The sequence below is a fragment of the Felis catus genome, chromosome B3 (genome assembly GCF_018350175.1).
Source record: "Felis catus isolate Fca126 chromosome B3, F.catus_Fca126_mat1.0, whole genome shotgun sequence".
NCBI classification, from domain to species: domain Eukaryota; kingdom Metazoa; phylum Chordata; class Mammalia; order Carnivora; family Felidae; genus Felis; species Felis catus.
Window position 1 is genome coordinate 98,715,447 of NC_058373.1, and position 18,425 is coordinate 98,733,871.

At 38.5% G+C, this 18,425-nt stretch overlaps 2 pseudogenes; one reads left to right on the forward strand and one right to left on the reverse strand.

The window, feature by feature from the left end:
• The first annotated feature begins 857 nt into the window (after positions 1-857).
• On the forward strand, positions 858-6,152 carry LOC123386075 (annotated as a pseudogene).
• Positions 6,153-8,348: 2,196 nt separating this feature from the next.
• LOC111561062 lies at positions 8,349-8,437 on the reverse strand (annotated as a pseudogene).
• Between the last annotated feature and the right edge of the window lie 9,988 nt (positions 8,438-18,425).

Consider the following 18,425-nt stretch of genomic DNA (forward strand, 5'->3'; position numbering starts at 1 on the left):
ATATGTTTGCTCAGATGTTGACTGTAGTACAGTATTAATAAACTCTTGTCATATACTGTATTTAGTATAGCTGGCAATAAGGCAGAAAAGGAAAAGGTCTGTATCTAAAGGCAGCCTGACCTAGAATGAAGCCAGGCATTCCTGAGCTTACTCTTGTATGGAAAAGCAAAGGACCATCCATACGTGCTTTGAAGTGACAAAAACACACTAGTGCTAGTTGTGGGCACTTTCCAGCGTTCTGAAAAATCACTCATTTCTGCCAAACACCTTGGCCTGAGACTGAGCATCTGAGCATGGGAGAGACGATCACCCACAATCCCACAGTGAGAGAGAGAGACAGAGAGACAGACAGAGAGGAACCATGGCTCAGTTACGATCATGTGACATCTGGCATCAGGTACTAGTATTGCAAGATATCGCCTGTTTATCAAGTTAAAATTTATTAGAAATGTTTGCTCATCTTTCAGAACATTCACAGAACAAGTTACTCGCAATCCAAGGTTTTACTGTATTTGAACATAGAACCTCTTTTTAAATTAACATTCTTTAAATATCCCAAGACATTAGTATTCCTTCAAGTATACTTTGGGTACTTTGGGGGAATGTTAGTATAGTGATTTCTTTCTTTCTTTCTTTCTTTCTTTCTTTCTTTCTTTCTTTCTTTCTTTCTTTCTTTCTTTCTTTCTTTCTTTCTTTCTTTCTTCCTTCCTTCCTTCCTTCCTTCCTTCCTTCCTTCCTTCCTTCCTTCCTTCCTTAATGTTTATTTTTGAGAGAGAAAGACAGTGTGAGTGGGGGAGGGGCAGAGAGAGAGAGGGAGACACATAGTCCAAAACAGTTTCCAGGCTCTGAGCTGTCAGCACAGAGCCTGATGCAGGGCTCGAACCTGGAAACAGTGAGATCATGACCTAGGCCAAAGACAGACGCTTAATCGACTAAATCACCCAGGAGCCCCAGTGTAGTAACTTCTATACCGTGCTACCCTCATTTTATATGGGGCTTTTTTTTTTATGGCACCTCATAATCTAAGCTTCCTACTCAATTGTCGAATGCTAGCTTTCTGAAAATATACCAAAATAATCCTACTGATTTAAGCAAAGCTGAGTTTATTCTTTACTGTGGTAAGGACAATCACTTCATTGACAGTCTTATTAGGGTTTTGAAGTAAGGGAGAGCAAAATCAAGATATGTGATATTCTTTTTGCGGTCTGATTTAAGGTGGGTTTCTTGATTTGAGGTCTTGTTTGTGGCTGGACAAATTTGGTACTAGGATTTTAAAGTAAATCTTGAAAAGTAAATAGTCACTAAATGCTACCTGTTCTGAGAAAAGAGTATATACTTTGCTGAGGGGGGATGTTGAATAGTTTAGTGTACAGATAAATGACTTAAAGGAAGTTCTTAAAATGAACAATAAAGTTCTTTGTAGCTTTAGCTTTCTGGGCAAGTGTCCTAGAATATTAATGCCATTGAATGAAGACAGTCAAATAGTAAAAGTTGTTAATGTTGACAGTAAGCTGTGTAAGTGCAAATAGTTTCGGTTCTCAGTATTGCCATTCTTTGGCCTGAGCTGAAAGATTCATAACAAGGGATGTGATCCCAGTCTTCACTGCAGATCGTCACTGCTATTTGTGGCATCATGATCATGTATCACGGTTCCCAGATGACTGTTTCAGCATGCACAGTGTTAGTTTTTTCTGTTCTTTTTCTTGATCATTTCTTTAATTTTGTGATGAGACACCAGTTGCATAGCAACATTTAAAACTTGCCATCACCCATCTGAGCCCCTGTAGAACAAATTCTAAGAGAAGGACTATGATCAGAGTTTGTAGAATTCTTTTAATCCTGAGCCAAGAGTGCCCAAATTAAAATAGAAGGACAGATTTCATTTCCATTTAGAGTCTGTAGTACCAGATAGGGGATTATTAGCCAAGTTACCGTATTTTGTGATTTTTTTTTTTTTGTTAGCTTACCAGATCTATTTAGTAGTATTACAGATGCCAGAGAGGTCTGCAGTGACATAATCACATCATTTTCCCCTAAAACAGTACATGCTTCCTCTCAAGACACCAATATTATATCTAATGGGCTTTTATTTCAGTTCAATTTCCTGAATCTCTTGGATGAAGATTTCCTTGGTGGAACTTTATAGCCTTAGTGGATTTGTCTAGCTCTCCTTTTCTCTGAACCATAGCATGTAAGCTGTCTCCCTATTTCAAGGCTTCTTGCAAAGTGAAATAGTCTAGCAGAGAATAGACAGCAATCCAGAATTCTCTGTGAATCGTTAGGGCTCAGTTTTTAACCTAAGGTCCAATTTTTCTCCTTTCATTAATTTACCTAATTTCCTTTTCTGAGAGGCAAATTGACGAGTCAGAGTGGGTAATATCAGACTATCCTGAGGGCAGGTTGTCCATTTACCATGGTAACAACCCCTGGGCATTTTGCAGTTTGTAGCCAATAGACTTTTGTGTTACAGATCTAATTGTATTACAAAGTCAGTTTTGTGTTACATATGTAGTCATTGGTGGCCACTTAGTCGTCTGTTTTTGATTAAAGTACCCCTAATGGGGTTGTCAATTAGTTTTTTTATGATTTGGGGCCACTTGAGTAGTCTGGTTCCAGGTGTTAAAATTTAGTGTCAAGACCATTAATTAGGCACATCTAAAGTAAAAGAAATAGTGTGTTTTACCTGTAGCACTGGATAAAGTGAGACAGCTTCCAAATATCTACCATGTGTTCCCTAGTTCTTTTCCAAGCTCCATATCTGAGAGTTCAGGTACCAAAGCTAGATCCCACAAAAGGTCCAAATAATAGTTTTGGTGGAGACAAGAGTCTTTTTTTTCTACATATGACATGATAGAGGATTTTAGATTTCTGGCTGTCTATCTGTGTATTGTTTGCCATCTAAAAATTTGCCTGATACTCTTGCCCTAAGTGGCCTGAAGTGATCTCTGAAAATGGTTCCCTATTCACTGGATCCAGAAAACCCTACTAAAGTAAATCATGCAAATCAAGAGGTTCAAATCTTCTTGTTTACTTTAAGAACACATGTGAAACTGCCAGGCCATCAAGGGTATGCATGTCCAAAAAACCACCAAGTATCTAAAAGATGTCACTTTGCAGGAGCTATGTGTGCCATTCCTTCGCTACAATGGTGGAGTTGGTAGGTGTGCCCAGGCTAAACAGTGGGGCTTGACACACAGTCAGTGTCCCAAAAAGAGTGCTGAATTTTTGCTGCACATGCTTAAAAATTCAGGGTGTAGTGCTGAACTTAAGGGTTTAGATATAGATTCTGTGGACATTGAGCACATCCAGGTGAACAAAGCCCTCAAGATGCAATGCAGAACTTAGAGAGTTCATGGTCGTATTAACCGGTACATGAGCTCTCCCTGCCACACTAAGATGATCCTGACCGAAAAAGAGCAGATTGTTCCTAAACCAAAAGAGGAGGTTGCACAGAAGAAAAAGATCTCGCAGAAGAAACTGAAGAAACAAAAACTTAGGGCCCAGGAACAAATCCTGCATAAAATAAATGCAAATAAAAGAAAAAAAAGTAAAAAAAAAAAAAGCCTAATAAAATGATTGAGTTTACGCAGAAGTTACCAGATTTCATTCAAGGAAATGGAACCAAGGGAAACCAAGTGGCTGCTCCCAAAGGGAAATATGTACAATTCCAATGATTAGTTTGGTTGTATGCTCTACTTGTTCATGAGTCATTTGTCTCTTCCAGAAGGCCAAATCTGGGTTTTAAGGTAATGCATACTTTAGGAGGATTCCAAGGCAAGTCTGCTCACACCTGTTGATGATAAGGTCAGAGGTATTACATGAGTCCCTTGCCATATTTGGTCATGCCTGCTTGCTAGTAGCGTGTGGAGTCTAGAATCAGATGTAATATTCCTAGATGCCCAGATAAGTCAACTACTCATAAGGCAAAAGTTGTTGAACCCCAGTGGAGTCATTAAAGCCAATGAGAATATCTTCAACCGTAGAACTTGGAGAGTCTCTGAGAACTTTGCTAAACTAAGTTTCAGAACTCCATTTTTTTTTCCTACTTTTCCTAGAAATTGGGGGCAATATGCATAGCAGACTTTCTGAGTAAGTGGTAGGGCTTTACAAAACTCTTTAATAAATAGTCCCAGGGAAACTGGTGCTTTGTTTACTAAAGAGAGAGAGGCTGTAATTCCTCAGGTTGGAGCATGAAATTAGGTACTATTTTTTATACTATAGGGCTAAAGATCTAGTAAGAAAGGATTTCAGTCTATCCTGAGAATAAGGATAGAACAATGACCAGGGCATATTTAAAACCCATAATAGGGTATACTTGGATGAAATCCATTTGGAGATGTTCAAAGAGGACCTGAATTTGGGGCTTTTGTCCAAGGCCAACCTTTAAAGTTTTACTAAAGTTATGCTGGTGACAGGGGACATGCATCGGAGACACCAGCAGCAATCTTAGTAAAGTTTCCACACTGGGATGCTTAAATTTATGTCACATTTATGACTGAATTAAGGGGTGCACAGGTAGCTGGTAAAACATTATTTCTAGGAGTGTCTGTGAGGTTGTTTCTGGAAGAGATTAGCATTTGAATCATTAAACTAAAGATTTGCACTATCAGTTTGGATGGGCAACATCAAATCAGTTGAGGGCCCGAATAGAATCAAAAGGCTGAGGGAGGCTGACTTTTCTTTACTTTTCCCTATGGACATCAGGATTCCTGGTTTGGGGGCCTTTGGAAGTGGACTGAATTATATCACTGGCTTTCCTATTTCTCCAGCTTGCAGAGAAGATAGCAGATTACAGGACTTCTTGGTCTTCATAACTATGTGATCCAATTTCTATAATATCTGTGTGTGTGTGTGTGTGTGTGTGTATCTGTCTGTGTTTATTCTGTTGTGTCCATTTCTCTGGATAACCCTGGCTAGTATACCAATGTTGGTTCAGTACAGTGGCCAATTTTTCCTTGCTGTGGTAAGTAGTTTCGTGTAAACTTTTTACCATATTCCATGATGAGAGTGTCAAGACATTATCCCTATGCAGTTTGCATACAGATTTCTTCCAGTATTTCTCTTCTCATTCTGGATCTAATTGCTGGCATCTTGTAATAGCCTCACCTCTCCAAAGATTTGGTCTTTTGGGATTTCATGAACACTAGGATTTTAGTAAAGGATGCCTGTCTCGCATCGTGATCAGCCGTGGCATTTTGTTCAGTGTCATGTTATCCCTTTTGTGATAAGTTCCAACCATTATAATGACCAGTACTTTAGGATGTGTTAGAGTACTTCAAAGTTCTTTAATTTTCTTATTGATCTTAATTAGATTTTCTGCTGAGATCAAGAATCATATGTGCTATCAGTTTATATATCAATTCTCTTTAAGTAACCAACAGGCTCTGGTGAATATACTGAGGCAAATTTCGCCTTCTTGCAGGGGGTCATATCCTAGAGGGGAAGTGTGAGACCTGTTATAGTGTATCTCTCCTGATAATTTTCTATGTAAGTCCATCAACAAAGAAGTTTAAGTCTGGCTTCTCTAATAAATCAATTTGGAGCATAGATCATTCATGTACAGAGGTTAAACAGTCGTGAGTGTCCTCTTCTCCAGGTAATAGAAGTAGAGCAGCAGTATTTCGAATATAATAATGAATATAAATGTGTGGGAAAAAAAATAGCATCTCATAGAAGATAAGCCCACCTGGTGAGAACTGTATATTACTAGTAAGCAGCAAAGATTGTACAGCATGGGGCACCATCAAGTTTAAAGGAGACCCTAAAACCAAGTCTGCAGAAGCCTCTCCTAGGTTGGCAGCTGTAGCTGCCGCCCTTACCAGGTCAGTAGGTCTTGTCACCAGGTTAAGAAGAAGATTGTAGTAAGCCTTTGGCCTCTAGTGATTCTCTTGAAATTGAGTCAGAACATTAAAAGCTTGCCCAAACTCCTCTTGTACAAATAGAAAGGTTTATGATAATTAGGAAAAGCCATGGTGAGACACTATTGAAGAGTTCAACTTTGCTGTTGTAGCAACACAAAGACAGCCTTGGGTAATCTGTAAATGAATGAGTGTAGCCATGTTCCAATAATACTTTATTTATAAAACAGGTACTGGATATGGACCTTTTCTTTTACTAAAGAATTTAGTCTTTAATATTTATTATGTTAATATTTTTTGAGTTCTTTTTACCATCTGATTTTGTGTTTTGTAAGCATTCTTTTTACATATGTATTTTTTCCCTTTTCTTGGATTGATAGAGATTTTTTAAAATTTTGTTTTAAATTTCATCTTCTCCATTGAAAGTGATGGTCTCTATTTTAATTTTTTGTGGTTCTAAAAATTCTAACAAGCATGTTTAATTGAACAAATTCAAAATTTAATCACTGTTTTTGCTCATCACCCAAATTATATACTATTATTTTTTATTTTACTTGTCTATATTTAATCCCACATTTCAGTACAGTTGTTGCTGCATTATACAGTCAATAGTAGCTTAGATTTTCTTATCCACTTTCTGCTTATTTTGCTCACCATTGATTTTTGCATCACAAATCACTTTTGGGGGGAGTCCATTTTACTTCTTCCTGGAGTAGGTCTTGTGAGTTTTAGAAGTCAGACTAATTTCTTTAGGGTAATCTTTGCCTCTAGCTGTATTTAAGATCTTCCCTTCATTGTTCTGTAATGTTTAGTTGTGAATCTCTTTAAGCTTTTTTAGGACTCATCGGGATCCTTGAATCTGAGAATTTGTGCCTTTTATCAGTGTTGGAAAATTTTCAGCTATTATGTTTTTGAACATTGCCTCATTCCTGTATTATTTATTTGTTTCTTCTGGTAGTCTTAGTAGAGATGTGTTAAACATTTTCCCTCTGTTCTCAATATCTATTACATTTCTTTTTATATTTTTCGTCTATTATTCTTTCCTTCATCCTGAGTAATTTCTTCAAAATTATCTTTGATAATAATTCTTTCTTCAGCCACTTCTAATCTTCTCTTTTATCTCATTATTGAGTTTCCAAATCCAATGATATGTTTTAAATTTCTAGACACTCTACTTTTGAAATACGCCTGTTCATACTTTAAGTACTATCTTTTTATATTTAAATGTAGTCAGTATAATTATTTCCAGTCATTGTGAGTCTGAAATGGTTGTGTTCTGTTTGAGTGTTAGTCACGTATGCTGATTTTTTTTTCTCTTGTACCTAAGGGATTTTTTGTCTTAATTTCATATTTGCTTTATCTGTGAATTCTTGGGAGCCAGACTTCAGGGTAGACTAGGATTTGCATTTATTTCTGCCAGTCACTTGGGAGTGTGTGTTTTTTTTTTTTTTAAATGTTTATTTATTTTTGAGAGAGAGAGAGAGAGAGAGAGAGCAAGATGGGGAGGGGCAGAGAGAGAGGGAGACACACAGTCTAAAGTAGGCTCCAGGCTCTGAACTGTCAGCACAGAGCCCAATGCCCAGGCTCAAACTCATGACTTGAGCCAAAGTTGGACAGCGAGATCATGACCTGAGCCAAAGTAGGACGCTTAACCAACTGAGCCACCCAGGTGCCTCATTGGGAATGTTTTTTTTTTTTTTTATGAAATTTATTGTCAAATTGGTTTCCATACAACACCCAGTGCTCATCCTAACAGGTGCCCTCAATACCCATCACTCACCCACCCCTGTCTCCCACCACCCATAAACCCTCAGTTTGTTCTCAGTTTTTAGGAGTCTCTTATGTTTTGGCTCCCTCCCTCTCTAACCATTTTTTTCTTCTTCCCCTCCCCCATGGTCTTCTGTTAAGTTTCTCAGGATCCACATAAGAGTGAAAACATATGGTATCTGTCCTTCTCTGTATGACTTATTTCACTTAGCATAACACTCTCCAGTTCCATCCACGTTGCTACAAAAGGCCATATTTCATTCTTTCTCATTGCCACGTAGTATTCCATTGTGTATATAAACCACAATTTCTTTATCCATTCATCAGTTGATGGACATTTAGGCTCTTTTCTATAATTTAGCTATTGTTGAGAGTGCTGCTATAAACATTGGAGTACAAGTGCCCCTATGCATCAGTACTCCTGTATCCCTTGGGTAAATTCCTAGCAGTGCCACTGCTGGGTCATAGGGTAGGTCTATTTTTAATTTTTTGAGGAACCTCCGCACTGTTTTCCAGAGTGGCTGCACCAGTTTGCATTCCCACCAACAGTGCAAGAGGATTCCCATTTCTCCACATCCTCTCCAGCATCTATAGTCTCCTGTTTTGTTCATTTTAGTCACTCTGACTGGCATAAGGTGATACCTGAGTGTGGTTTTGATTTGTATTTCCCTGATGAGGAGCGACGTTGAGCATCTTTTAATGTGCCTGTTGGCCATCCGGACGTCTTCTTTGCATGTCATCCTTGTGCAGGGTCCATGCTAATCTTCTGTGTATCGTTCCAATTTTAGTATATGTGCTGCCGAAGCGAGTACCTCTGGATGTCTTCTTTAGAGAAGTATCTATTCATGTTTTCTGCCCATTTCTTCACTGGATTATTTGTTTTTCGGGTGTGCAGTTTGGTGAGCTCTATAAATTTTGGATACTAGCCCTTTGATATGTCATTTACAAATATCTTTTCCCATTCTGTCGGTTGCCTTTTAGTTTTGTTGATTGTTTCCTTTGTTGTGCAGAAGCTTTTTATCTTCATGAGGTCCCAATAGTTCATTTTTGCTTTTGTTTCCCTTGCCTTTGGGGATGTGTCAAGTAAGAAATTGCTGCGGCTGAGGTCAGAGAGGTTTTTCCCTGCTTTCTCCTCTAGGGTTTTGATGGTTTCCTGTCTCACATTTAGGTCCTTTATCCATTTTGAGTTTCTTTTTGTAAATGATGTAAGAAAGTGGTCTAGTTTCATCCTTCTGCATGTTACTGTCCAGTTCTCCCAGCACCATTTGTTAAAGAGACTGTTTTTTTTTTTTTTTCCATTGGATATTCTTTCCGGCTTTGTCAAAGATTAGTTGGCTATACTTTTGTGGGTCTAGTTCTGGGGTTTCTATTCTATTCCATTGGTCTATGTGTCTGTTTTTGTGCCAATACCATGCTGTCTTGATGATGACAGCTTTGTAGTAGAGGCTAAAGTCTGCGATTGTGATGCCTCCTGCTTTGGTCTTCTTCTTCAAAATTACTTTGGCTATTCAGGGCCTTTTGTGGTTCCATACAAATTTTAGGATTGCTTGTTCTAGCTTTGAGAAGAATGCTGGTGTAATTTTGATTGGGATTGCATTGAATGTGTAGATTGCTTTGGGTAGTATTGACATTTTAAAAATATTTATTCTTCCAATCCATGAGCACGGAATGTTTTTCCATTTCTTTATATCTTCTTCAATTTCCTTCATAAGCTTTCTATAGTTTTCAGCATACAGATCTTTTACATCTTTGGTCAGGCTTATTCCTAGGTATTTTATGATTCTTGGTGCACTTGTGAATGGGATCAGTTTCTTTATTTGTCTTTCTGTTGCTTCATTATTAGTGTATAAGAATGCAACTGATTTCTGTACATTGATTTTGTATCCTGCGACTTTGCTGAATTCATTTATCAGTTCTAGCAGACTTCTGGTAGAGTCTATCAGGTTTTCCATGTATAGTATCATGTCATCTGCAAAAAGTGAAAGCTTGAGTTCATCTTTGCCAATTTTGTTACCTTTGATTTCCTTTTATTGTCTGATTGCTGATGCTAGAAACTTCAACACTATGTTAAACAACAGCAGTGAGAGTGGACATCCCTGTCATGTTCCTGATCTCAGGGGGAAAGCTCTCAGTTTTTCCCCATTGAGGATGATATTAGCTGCGGGCTTTTCATAAATGGCTTTTATGATGTTTAAGTGTGTTCCTTCTATCCCGACTTTCTCGAGGGTTTTCATTAAGAAACGATGCTGAATTTTGTCAAATGCTTTTCCTGCCTCAATTGACAGGATCATATGGTTCTTATCTTTTCTTTTATTAATGTGATGTATCACGTTGATTGATTTGTGAATGTTGAACCAGACCTGCATCCCAGGAATGAATCCCACTTGATCATGGTGAATAATTCTTTTTATATGCTGTTGAATTCGATTTGCTAGTATCTTATTGAGAATTTTTGCATCCATATTCATCAGGGATATTGGCCTGTAGTTCTCTTTTTTTACTGGGTCTCTGGTTTAAGAATCAAAGTAATGCTGGCTTCATAGAATGAGTCTGGAAGTTTTCCTTCCCTTTCTATTTTTTGGAATAGCTTGAGAAGGATAGGTATTATCTCTGCTTTAAATGTCTGGTAGAATTCCCCTGGGAAGCCATCTGGTCCTGGACTCTTATTTGTTGGGAGATTTTTGATAACTGATTCAATTTCTTCACTGGTTATGGGTCTGTTCAAGCTTTCTATTTCTTCCTGTTTGAGTTTTGGAAGTGTGTGGTTGTTTACAAATTTGTCCATTTCTTCCAGGTTGTCCAGTTTGTTGGCATATAATTTTGCATAGTATTCCCTGATAATTGCTTGTGTTTCTGAGGGATTGGTTGTAATAATTCCATTTTCATTCCTGATTTTATCTATTTGGGTCATCTCCCTTTTCTTTTTGAGAAGCCTGGCTAGAGGTTTATCCATTTTGTTTATTTTTTCAAAAAATCAACTCTTGGTTTCATTGATCTCCTCTACAGTTTTTTTAGATTCTATATTGTTTATTTCTGCTCTGATCTTTATTATTTCTCTTCTTCTACCAGATTTGGGTGTCTTTGCTGTTCTGTTTCTATTTCCTTTAGGTGTGCTGTTAGATTTTTTGTTTGGTATTTTTCTTGTTTCTTGAGATAGGCCTGGATTGCAATGTATTTTCCTCTCAGGACTGCCTTCACTGCACCCAAAGTGTTTGGATTGTTGTATTTTCATTTTCATTTGTTTCCATATATTTTTAAATTTCTTCTCTAATTGCCTAGTTGACCCATTAATTCTTTAGTAGGGTGTTCTTTAACCTCCATGCTTTTGGAGGTTTTCCAGACTTTTTCTTGTGGTTGATTTCAAGCTTCATCGCATTGTGGTCTGAAAGTATGCATGGTATGATCTCAATTCTTGTATACTTATGAAGGGCTGTTTTGTGACCCAGTATATGATCTATCTTGGAGAATGTTCCATGTGCACTCGAGAAGAAAGTATGTTCTGTTGCTCTGGCATGCAGAGTTCTAAATATATCTATCAAGTCCATCTGATCCAGTGTATCATTCAGGGCCCTTGTTTACTTATTGATCCTGTGTCTAGAGGATCTATCCAATATTGTAAGTGGAGTATTAAAGTCCCCTGCAATTACCACATTCTTATCAATAAGGTTGCTTATGTTTGTGATTAATTGTTTTATATATTTGGGGGCTCCGGTATTCGGCGCATAGACATTTATAATTGCTAGCTCTTCCTGATGGATAGACCCTGTAATTATTATATAATGCCCTTCTTCATCTCTTGTTACAGCCTTTAATTTGAAGTCTAGTTTGTCTGATATAAGTATGGCTACTCCAGCTCTTTTGACTTCCAGTAGCATGATAGATAGTTCTCCATCCCCTCACTTTCAATCTGAAGGTGTCCTCAGGTCTAAAATGAGTCTCTTGTAGACAGCAAATAGATGGGTCTTGTTTTTCTTATCCCTTCTGATACCCTATGTCTTTTGGTTGGAACATTTAGTCCATTTACCTTCAGTGTTATTATTGAACGATATGGGTTTAGAGTCATTGTGATGTCTGTAGGTTTCATGTTTGCAGTGATGTCTCTGGTACTTTGTCTTACAGGATCCCCCTTAGGATCTCTTGTAGGGCTGGTTTAGTGGTGATGAATTCCTTCAGTTTTTGTTTGTTTGGGAAGACCTTTATCTCTCCTATTCTGAATGACAGACTTGATGGATAAAGGATTCTAGGCTGCATATTTTTTCTGTTCATCACATTGAAGATTTCCTGCCGTTCCTTTCTGGCCTGCCAAGTTTCAGTAGACAGATCTGTCATGAGTCTTATCGGTCTCCCTTTATATGTTAGAGCATGTTTATCCCTAGCTGCTTTCAGAATTCTCTCTTTATCGTTGTATTTTGCCAGTTTTACTATGATATGTCATGCAGAAGATCGATTCAAGTTACGTCTGAGGGGAGTTCTCTGTGCCTCTTGGATTTCAATGCCTTTTTCCTTCCCCAGTTCAGGGAAGTTCTCAGCTATGATTTCTTCAAGTACACCTTCAGCCCCTTTCTCTCTCTCTTCCTCCTCTGGAATCCCAATTATGCGTACATTATTTCCCTTAATTATGTCACTTAGTTCTCTAATTCTCCCCTCATACTCCTGGATTTTTTTTATCTCTCTTTTTCTCAGCTTCTTCTTTTTCCATAATTTTATCTTCTAGTTCACCTATTCTCTCCTCTGCCTCTTCAACCCGAGCTGTGGTCGCCTCAATTTTATTTTGCAGCTCATTTGTAGCATTTTTTTAGCTCCTCCTGACTGTTTCTTAGTCCCTTGATCTCTGTAGTAATAGATTCTCTGCTGTCCTCTATACTTTTTTCAAGCCCAGCGATTAATTTTATGACTATTATTTTAAATTCATTTTCTTCTATATTGCTTAAATCGTTTTTGATCAGTTCATTAGCTGTCGCTACTTCCTGGAGTTTCTTTTGAGGAGGATTCCTACGTTTCATCATTTTGGATAGTCTGTGGAGTGGCATGGAACTACAAGGCTCTTTCTCTGTGCTGTCTGGAGTAACTTGAGTTGGTAAATGGGGCCACAGTCAGACTGATGTGTACCTTATCTTCCCCTCTCCCAGGGGCAGGACTCACTTTGGAGTGGTGTGGCCTCTGTCTGGGCTATTTGCACACTGCCAGGCTTGTGGTGCTGCTTCAGTGGGATCTGGCGTATTAGCTGGGGTGGATCTGCAAGGTGCACAGGGGGCAGGAGGGGTAGGCTCAGCTCGCTTTGCCTTCGGTGGTCCGCCTTGGGAGGGGCCCTGCGGCACCAGGAGGGAGGCAGACTCGCTGGAGGAATGGATCCACAGAAGCACAGTGTTGGGTGTTTGCGCGGTGCAAACAAGTTCTCTGGCGGGAACTGGCTCCCTTTGGGATTTTGGCTAGAGGATGGGCGAGGGAGCCAGTGCTTCCCACCGCCTTTGTTCCCCCGCCAAGCTGAGCTCTGTCCTCTGGGGCTCAACAACTCTCTCTCCCGCTCTCCGAGCAGAGCTGTTGACGTACAACAATCCAGATGTTAAGTCCCACTGGCTGTCAGAACACACTCCGTCCAGCCCCTTCACTTTTGCAAGCCAGACGCGGGGGCTCTGCTTGGCAGGCGGGCCGCCCCTCCGCCCCGGCTCCCTCCCGCCAGTCCGTGTAGCGCGCACCGCCTCGCCGCCCTTCCTACCCTCTTCCGTGGGCCTCTCGTCTATGCTTGGCTCGGGAGAGTCCGTTCTGCTAGTCTTCTGGTGGTTATTGGGGTAAATTAGGCAGATGTGGGTGGAATCTAAGCGATCAGCAGGATGTGGTGAGACCACCGTCCTCCTTCACTGCCATCTTCTAGAATCCAGGAATGTTTTAAATTAAATTCGCACCTTGGAGTTTTTCACACCCAAGGACGCTACAGATTTTGTTTGTGCGTGCAGGGCCAGCTTTTGGAGAAACTCCCAGAAGAATCTTTCCTTCTCCCAGAGCTAAGGTAAAATAGATATATTTCCTTCCTATCTGCTTCTGTGTTCATCTTATTTTCTAGGGAGTTTTGGGTTTCATCTCATCTCATCTCACCTGTCATGTTAGGTCCCACGTTTTCTTTTCTTTTTTCCAGTGTTCTTATTTGCATAAAGACCAAAAAGCTGGAATCTACTAGCATCGATCATCAGAAGCATCAGTGGTAACTGTTAGCTCTTACACTTAGCTATCTCACTTAATTTAAGTTCTTGCTTCATTTTTGCTTGTATAGTGCTTCTTCATAGTGCCCAACCATGATTGTAAAGAGATTAAAAAAACAAAACAAACATTTTATCCAGAACTTTTCAGCATCTGTCCCAGGAGTTTTTCTTAAGTTATCCAGCCTACTAAGTTATTTTGCCTGAAACAGAAGTACTCTCCTGTTCTTTTTTGTATTTTTACAATACACTTAAAAAGATCTCTTTACATTACTTTAACAGTGTTTTGAGAAAATCAGATATTAACAAAAACCTTTTATTGTGGAAGATCTTTTAGCTGTGACATTGGGGACTTCTTTGTACTGAAGAATGGGGTGGTGATGTCACATAGAATTGAGTTTAAATTTATAGCTGCATCCTGAAATTAAGTGTGATGCTTTTGTTCCTTTTCTTGTCAAATATTTTTATTAAATCAGTTGACTTTGACAGATGAGTGTATGTATCTCAGAGTATGTTCCTGTGTCATTTCATTCAGTTAAGCTGTTATAACTGATAGCTTCAGTTGATAAATTTTGCTTATTTGAATGAAACTTTAAAATGAAAGAAAGTAGATATCATGAAGTTATAAATGTTGAAACTTTTACTCCTAGATATGCTTTCCATAGTGTTAGCTTTTTATTACATTTATAAAGGCCAGAGAGTGACCCTTTCATGTAGTGGAAAATAAGTCAAGAGAAAATACTGGAGAGTTACTGTCTTAAGATCTTATTTAGATAAAAATCAGTTTTGTAACAAAGGACAAAATAATTAACCTGGTAAAGATAAATTTTCTTTTACCTTGAAAAGGGCACATTTGTAATTAGTTTTATGCCTGAGGTACAATGGACTCAACAACAAAGTTTCAGTATGGTAAAATGCAAACCTCATTTATTTGGGTAGAAATGAATAGAAGGAAAGGTTCTGAACTTGTGTCCTGGGCTTCATAGGGTTTGAGATCTGCTTAAATTGTGTACAGTCTTACATATATATATTTAGATTTGTGACTTTTCCTGGGCCCAGCCCTACTTGGCTTTCACATCCCCTTTGGCAAGGTACATTTGTGCAGTACACAAACTCTGTAACTGTATATGGTGGTTAGATTTCCCAAAGGCTTGCATCCCATAGTTTGAGAGATTGAAAAGGCTAAATGAAACCTGATTTCACATATTGAGCAACACTTGTCTTACGGTGTTGGGATTTAAAAACTTAAAAAGTCATCCTCCTCAGGTATGCTAAATGTGGAGGTATTAAGAGTAAACTCTCTCAGACTTTATTTTTCATGTTAACATTTCTTTTTCATATATACCTAAATCCTTTGTATATTTGTTTGCCACACCTGGTAGGGGCTATTCATTCCAAGAGAAGTGGCTGTCTTGCAGATCTTCAAAACCTTGCTCGATTTCTTTTGTCTTTTTAAAAACATTTTTTTGACATTTATTCATTTTTGAGAGACAGAGCACAAGCAGGGGTGGGACAGAGAGAGAGGGACAGAATCCGAAGCAGGCTCCAGGCTCTGAGCTGTCACCACAGAGCCCAACGTGGGGATCGAACTCACAAACCATCAGATCATGACCTGAGCCAAAGTCGGATGCTTAACCAAGGTGCCCCAAAACCTTGCTGGATTTCTTAAAGACTGGGCTTAAAATATATCATGCTTGGTTGTTGACTGTTTTTTCAGCTGACTTTTCAGACTGGCAAGGAACTTGGGTACTGGTTCACTATAGTTTTGTTTCACAATTCCTAATTTTTCTTTTTAAGGAAAGTAGCTAATAGATCTTTTAAAGAAAACACATGAACATTACCAAAAGAAAGAAAACAGGAGAAGAGAGCAACTAAAGTTCAGTGTGCCAAATATAAAGTGATACAATTGGCATAAATTCTTAGGCAGCTGCTTTGTAAAAAAATTGTTTTTAGTATCAGTAGGGCCGAATGTATTTTTTTTCTGAAACATTTTAAGATTTAATTAAAATAATCCAATATACTGAAAAACATACTACAATCACCTCTTTCAGCCAACATACACTGTCTTTATTTAATTATTAAAGCAAATATGGCAAAATGATAACCATGTCTGTACATATAAACATGTCTGAGTAAAATATACATTGTCACAATTATTACTTTTCTTTGTTAGCTATTACCTTTGTTACACCAGGCTCAATCATTACCCTTGAGTCAATTAACAAGAGCTCCTGATTATCTGCTCGCAGGCAAAGACCAGATTTCTTTAACCAATACTCAATCTGCTGAGAGTATATTTTTCCAACAAAAATGCAATCACGATGTGTGCCTCCTTATGACTTTAACCTCACTTGGTCTAGAACTGTTACCTATTCCCTCCCCTGACCCTGACTTTCCAATGTCACAAACCAGCTGTGGAACACCTGTGTCCTGTCTTTTGTGTTTCCACAAGGTGCCATTTAACTTGTGACTCTATCCCCTATATTCTCCATGATAAGCTGGAAGCTACTTGCCAGCCACGTGCTTCACATTGTACCACACTGGGCATGTAATCCTTGTGAGCAGCCATTGCTAGTGATGCCAGTCTTGAATGTTGTAACGGACTGACCTCTCCACTGCAAATGCATTTTTTTTTTCCATTAGCCACTCACTAGTAATGGTTGTGATATCCATTGACCAGTTTTGTCTACAACAGTTTGCTTTTGGGGGGGTTTACAGCATAGTGATTTTTTAATACCTCCGTTCTTTTTCATTTCTTAGATAGCATTCTTTCATAAAGAGTTTTTCTGCCTCAACTGGGGTATAGACAACAAATGTGTCAGGATCCATGGTTAGTACTTTACCTTTGATTATCAATTGTCATAGCAGGGTTTTAGTGTAATGGTAAACCCCTCCGTGGACAAATGAGCTCCCCTTCTCTCTTCCTTTTACTCTCCTCATATACTGTGGTTCCAAAGATTTTTTAAAAATATTCATTTGCAATTATTAGGCCTCTTGGTGCCAAAATCATTCTCATTTGGTGGCTGGTCATCCTCTTCATCTTGCTTCAGTAGATGATGTGCTGGCCTTGGTCTTTCTGGAACAACAAGATATCCCAGCTTGTTTTGTAAATTGCCTGCCTTACACCTAAAATTATCCAGTTCTTCAAGAGGCCATGGTTCTGTTTACTGGGCTGGTTTTAGAAATCAAGATGTAGATGGAAGGTATGGCTTTGGCACATGGGCTTCATATGTTCTAGAACTTTTAGGGTAGAGAAAGTAGTAAAAAGTACAAATAAAATTATGAGCATATATTACTATTTTCAACTGTAATTTAAGTTGACAGTATTTTTATTAATGTCTTGTATTTTATTTTGGTAACTTTTTTCCCTTTAAACTGAAACTTGTGGTTTCTAATATTAGCAGAGTACTTGTCTGCTTTATCCAAAATATATTACATAGTTTGAAAAATCATGTACCATTGTTTGTTTTATTTTGTTTTGCTTTTTTTTTAAACTGGAATAGTGATAGTTTATTGTAGATTATTTAGATTGTGTTCCAGTCTGAAATTTTTTTTAATTTAATTTTTTTAATTTACATCTGAATTAGTTAGCATATAGTGCAACAATGATATCAGGAGTAGATTCCATAATGCCCCTTACCCATTTAGCCCATCCCTACTCCCACAACCCCTCCAGTAACCCTCTGTTGTTCTCCATATTTAAGAGTCTGTGATGTTTTGTCCCCCTCCCTGTTTTTATATTATTTTTGTTTCCCTTCCCTTATGTTCATCTGTCCTGTGTCTTAAAGTCCTCATATGAGTGAAGTCATATAATATTTGTCTTTCTCTGACTAATTTCACTTAGCATAATACCCTCTAGTTGCATTCACGTACGTAGTTGCAGATGGCAAGATTTCATTCTTTTTGATTGCTGAATAATACTCCATTGTGTGTGTGTGTGTGTGTGTGTATATATATATATATATATATATATATATATATATATATATACCACATCTTATTTATCCATTCATCCATCAGTGGACATTTGGGCTCTTTCCATACTTTGGCTATTGTTGATAGTGCTGCTGTAAACATTGGGTGCATGTGTCCCTTCGAAACAGCATACCTGTATCCCTTGGATAAATACCTAGTAGTGCAATTGCTGGGTAGTAGGGTAGTTCTAATTTTTTTTTTTAAGTTTTTTAATGTTTATTCATCATTGAGAGACAGAGAGAGCACAAGCGGGAGAGGGGCAGAGAGAGAAGGAGACACAGAATCTGAAGCAGGCTCCAAGGTCTGAGCTGTCCTCACCGAGCCTGATGTGGGGCTCGAACTCCCCAACCGTGAGATCATGACCTGAGCGGAAGTCGGACGCTTTACCGACTGAGCCACCCAGGTGCCCCTATTTTTAATTTTTTGAGAAACCTCCATACTGTTTTCCAGAGTGGCTGCACCAGCTTGCATTCCCACCAGCAATGCAAAAGAGATCCTCTTTCTCCACATCCTCACCAACATCTGTTGTTGCCTGAGTTGTTACTGTTAGCCATTCTGACAGGTGTGAGGTGGTATCCCATTGTGGTTTTGATTTGTATTTCCCTGATGATGAGTGATATTGAGCATTTTT